Raw genomic sequence first — 6000 nt, 5'->3', positions numbered from 1 at the left:
AATCAGAGTTATGTTACAGTTGATGTATAACTGATCAAAAGAGTGACAGGATGGAGTTTTGAGAACAGAGACTGAGAAAAACAAAATTAAAACAAAATTAAAACAAAACATACTTCTTTGGAAAATAACCTACAGCACCCAGGGAACGGGAATAGCCACTGCTAGAGAGCTCACGGAGGCTGTATTTTAGGAGCAGCCTAGCAGACCATTCAATACCTGTCCTGAACTTCTTTTGCGGGGTGGGAGGGAAAGAGTAGAGACAGCGCGCGCAGGAGGGAAGATCTTACTGGAAAAGTTGTCAGAGGCAGGGCAGGGAGGGCACAGAAGAATACGAGTTCGCTCCCAGAAACGGCAGAGAGGTTGGATCCGTTCTGACTCAGTCTCTTTCCAGGGGATCTAATTTGCAGTGAAGCCCCTGGGACTCCTGTCACCGGCACTAGTAGGAATGAGATCACAGCCTGAGTATTCGCTCTACATTTTCGAAGAAAGTAGATTTTAGTACAGCAAAGGACTCACATAAGGATCTCTGGGAATAACTAAGGTATGCATATGCCGAGAAATACTACTGTACAGAAGCTGTAGAGGGACTGGATTTTTTGAGCTCTGTTATATTTCTGCAAGGGGTACAGGCTTATTTATATAGGTAATAGCTGCTCATTCTGATCTGACTTTCACCAGTTTTTCCTCTGAATTAATTCCTCTGATTTACTGCCCACTGAATTGCCAGTGTGGGTATTCCCTAGCCTTTTCAGGAGCGGTCAGCTCTGCTACAGGGCAGTGTCCAGCAGCTATAGATGAAATTGGTGATAACCCCTTCAGCTAGCACAACAGCACCTGGAATACATGCTGTAATCAAGAATATTCAGTCTTTACATTGTGTAAATTCACACCTTAGCTGACTACCCACTAATTTCCTTGAGAAGTCCTAGATGCTGTTCAGTCTCCTCCTTATTTACTCAAGTGAAGCAAAAGTAGAATCAGACATGGAGCAATGTGAACTATTTCCAAAGAAATCGCACCCAGCTCACTTGCTTTGTTAGAAGCTTCCAATTCAACAGAGCTCAAAGCTCAAAAAAAAAAAAAAATTGCAGTTTATGGAGCGTTCAAAGCAAGGACTGTTTTGTACAGCTGTACATGTTTTCCTGTGGATTTTCTAGTTTTGAATAGCCCTGACTTCAAGCTACACAAACCTTTCCACTTGTCTTTTGTACTGGAGATTTTTGAACGCTGTAAAATCCCCAGCTTTGGAAATGTGAGCAGATACAAATTTAAGTGAATAGTTGTGATTTGGTTTGGGCTTTGTTCACAAATCTTTGCAAACCAAACAACACCCTTATTGGCAGAGCAAAAGAACCTTTCCAGTGCCCCTCACAAAACATCTTCCAGCCTCATGGAGCCAGAAATTAGCTCAGATGTTCCAGAGGAAAAAGAAACACCCAAGGCCAACTGGAAAGCATCATCACATACACCACAGCAGGCCTGCAGCACTGACTCTTGATGTGCTTCCCTTGACACATCTTCTCCCTAGGTGGTAGAAAAAAGGTGGTGTCGACAAGTGACTAAAGGAAGGAAAGGTAATATATATATGTATATAAGAAAGTCTCGCGCTTCCTGAACCAACCTTACTCTGCTGACTGCCTTTTTTCTAGTTGGTTCCTTGATCAAAAGTAAGATGATATATCGATGCAGAAGGCAGTCGGCTGGAACTGAAGCAAGAGCGGATGAGGCTCCCTGGCCTTTTTTGGGGAATATAGGAATCTACTGATTACACCGTTTCTTTAGAAGTCTGTTTCTTCAGTAAAAATCCTCCCTCATTTTCTCCTCTCACTTTGTAATCTCTGTACCAAGTGCAGGAAACGAACCGCTACGTCATGGGGCAACAGATTCTTCCTCTATGCATACATATGCAAGCTGATCAGTGTTTGTGTCGCTACACAGCATTATCAGTTCAGTTCGTTCCCATGATACACACTGGTGCTAGAAGTTTATGTGATGAATCAGTCAGATATGCTATATTCAATGGCTGTGTGGTTTCAGTTTGTGAAGCTACAAAACAATTTAAGCAAAACTTTAACAAAGGAAAAAATTATCAGGACATTAGATGATCTGCAGAACAAAATCTAAGTAAAAAAGAAGTTGTTTATAGCTTTTATTCATTGTGAGAATGAGCTACTTTATATGGGTTAAAGTAGATGAAAATAGCGGATGGAGGAAAAAGTCCAGCAATAACATTTCTAGAGGAGGCAGAAGCCACTGATTTTGATTAAGGGCCTATCCCTCCAAATGCTTATACATGTAGGTAACTTGTGTTCACGTGATCAAAGTTATCTTTATAGGCACACATCAATACAACTGGCCTCAAAGTCACCTTACGCAAGCGTGAGAACATTAAGTGACACAATGGTGGGTACTAAAAAAAGTAGCTGTTGTTGGACTCAAAACTGTGTAGCACTTGCAAGCCATAAAAGTGTAACACAACACAAGCATTAAACGATATCACATTGTTAACACAAGCCATTACACTGATGCCCTGTAATGCTTCCTTTCCCGCTTCTCTTGTAATGAGAATGTTTTTCTAGACCTTCATCATTCCCTGGAGCAGAAACTGTCTTCTGGAAAGAACAAGACCAAAAGCATTATATGGCATTATGTGTTTATCCACAGAGCACACGCATGAAAGGCAACAACACCATTCAGCTCCTCCTGACTTGAGACGGGGCAATTAACAGCAGAGTATACTAAGAAAATCTTCAGAGTGATTCCTTCCCCAGCCCTTTTGCTAAATATTCAAACTGGGGAAAAGAGTTTCAGAATTATACAGGGAGGAGTCCAAAATTCAGCTGATCAACAGCCAGCAATTCAGATATTAAATCGTTTGTGATCCATCGCTTCATCTTTTTCTGAAATTGCCTCATGGGGAAACACTACAAAATAAAACTTCAATACTACCATAAGCTCCAAATAAAGCTTTTCTCTTTGATTGCCTCTCTCTCATCTGTCTGCTTAGATTTGTGTGTCTAGTTAAGTGAATACAGAAGACCATACACTTGAAATGAAAACTATACAGAGTGCACTCTTGACTTGTTACCATAATTTACCTTCTAAGTGGAACCTCTTATGAGCCTACTCAATTATATTTAAAATGACTGCACCTTTATTTCAACACAGTGTACACGCTGAACCTGCGGTCTACAATCCTGAGCTGATGTAAAATTGCAGAGCCTCATCAAAATTCATAGGGGATTCCTGATTTACACCAGCACGCACAGGGCCCCCAGAACCTATCAAACTGTAACACTTCTCCCATGGGGAACAATATCAGTGTTAAGCAATAAAATGAAGTTGGTTTTATGTCTAATGTTGATTTCTTTTCTAATATAATACTTTAGTTTATGTTTTTTCATGCAACAATACCTTGAATGCATGGCAGGTTTACGCTGAAAAACACAGTTTAAAAATACTTGTTAAATGCTGAAGGCTTGACAGTTCCTTTAAATAATACTGAAAAAAATGCACAAGAACATTTCGGTAGTGGAATGAAAAATGCTGCAGTTTACAGCTCTGTATGTCACCGAGAAATTAGTATAGATTTTTTTTCTAGGGACACTGTCAGGGCTGGCAGGCCTAAAATTAGACATACCAGGTATGCACTTCGCACTGTCCCTCAGGTCTGCCTGTCAGCTCCCTGGGAACAAGATTCCTGTATATTTCAATACCCTTCCTGCTCCGCGCATCCCCGAGAACAAAGCCGACGGGCAGAGCGCAGCACTTCATGACACGCATATCTGCCGTCAGGAAGCAACCCATCACCTTGGGGTTTGCTCCTGGCGGGTCACCTATTTAAAAAGCAGTATTACGTTCCTTGGAAATAAAGAAACATTTATATGTCGTCTGGAACAGTGGAAACTGAAACATGGGCAGCTGAGCTATTTTAAAATATTCAGTGCTATTTTGAAGTGATAATCAGATATGAACTGAAAAATAAATCAATGAGTTCTCTAGTGATAAACTATCAATATTAACTAAAGGTCAGGAACAGTCAGATTTTGTTTGTCTTAGGCTTTGCTTTTCACAGTTGACATTAATTCATTTTAAACCTGTACCATTTGCCACTACTTTTTTTTTTTTTTCCTTAACAAAAAACGACAGTAGGGTCTCATTTACTACATCATTTACCTTTTTCCAATTACACAAATGACTGAAGTTGACAGTGGCGTGTTTTGAGTATAAATATGATAATTTACTACTGGGAAAGAGATAACATGATCCTCTTTATTCTGCCATACTCTGCTTGCAACGCTGTGCAGAATCTTAATTGAAATATTTTTAAATAGTGTCTAAAACAATATTTAGGGTTGTATTTTGTTTTTTCTAAATAACAGCTCTTGAAGCATTTTCTTTTCTTCTGCTATGTGTCCTTTTGCTCCTGCTTTTCATCCATTCTGGTATAACCGACTCTGTCTGGATCATGAGTTATCATTGGCTGCCAGTGGAATGCTACAATGCAATTTGTCTTATTGAAACATGGGCTAGCCCCACATGGCTGCAAAGAATCATTCACTTTCTAATAAATCAAACAGTTGCTAAAATTCCTTCTTCTCTGACATGAAACGGTGGCATAGACAATGCCGCTTGCGAACTGAGAGGAGATGGTGATAAAAATGCCTTTTTTGTTCAGCACTACTGAATTATTTTGTGATTAGTGAATTGCGACTACCAAATCCAAGCTCACATCCTTGCAAAGTTGGCTGGTATTTTGTTCCTTTCAAATTCAATCACTGTACTGTTTGTCTACTGTAAATAGAATGTTTCTACACTTTACCTAATTATCAACATTGTTTTTCCGTTTAACAGAAACAAAATCCTAGCCACTTTGAAATCACTGCAAATTTTGCCATGAAAACATGCAACTTCTAAAGCTATGTTATTATGTCTCTGACAATCTTTCAAAAATATTTATCTGATAGAGGCCTCAAAAATTACGGAATGTGAAAAGCTCAAAGAACAAACAAATTAATTTTTTTTGTAATATCACTAAAAATTTGAAAGTTACCGTAAGTGCCACTTCTCTGCAGCTGTAGCTTTTTTGCCAAATCTCTGGAAGTTCAGTTATTTGGAGAGGACATCTGGGATTTCCAACAGTACCTTACGATACATTTTGAACTGCGGAAGTGGCATTAATGGCTATCATCTACTCAGGAAGAAGCATATACTGGGATGAATCCTGAGAGTCTAGCAAAGAGCAGTCCCCACTGACTGCATCCGCACAGTTTACAGTTGAGTGTTAGGCTCTTGCATTAAGTTCCTAACATAAGATCTTTTAGGATGGCTTTATTACTTACTTATCACATTTTTAAAGGTATGCTGTTGTAAGGGTCTCTTAAGGCTGCTAATTCCATCTGCTAAGATGTCAAACATCCCACATCAGGAATGTCTTTTCTATAACTTTCATCCTTGTCCACCAAGCCAAAGCTGCCTTTTATCTTATGATTTAGGAAGGGGAGGGAATTGTGGCTCCCTTATATCAGTTTATGATCCCAAGATTTAGAATCTGTGTGGAATCTGTACCATATGTTTGACCACAAGCTGTGCAAACTTTGCACAGGAACACACTCCTGTAACGCAGCCCAAACAATCACGCAATGCTGAAAGGTAGCGGGAGGTTGAATTTCCATCAAAGGCTGGGTATCGCTCTGAAACAGCAGTGACAACCTGCAGGAAGCACTGGGGCCCTTCCGTAGTAATGCAAAAACAAACTTGTCCACAGAGTCACAGCTCAGCCTCAGACATCGCCTAGGACACAAAGGCAGGCAGGACTCTTAAGGAATCCTACATCTCACCATTTCTCCAGCAGCAGAGCAGTGCAAGCTGGTCACATCTGGATCCAACAAATGAAGAAGGACAGGGCTCCTTCACCACATCACAGAGTTTACCTGAGATCCTTCTGTCTGGTTTGAAGACAGGCTCAACTTGTGCCCTGGTTAAGGCTAGCGGCTGAGC

The sequence above is a fragment of the Nipponia nippon genome, unplaced genomic scaffold, assembly GCF_047370975.1.
Source record: "Nipponia nippon isolate SJK-2023a ecotype South Korea unplaced genomic scaffold, ASM4737097v1 scaffold_9, whole genome shotgun sequence".
NCBI lineage: Eukaryota > Metazoa > Chordata > Aves > Pelecaniformes > Threskiornithidae > Nipponia > Nipponia nippon.
Note: the sequence above shows the minus strand (reverse complement) of the source record.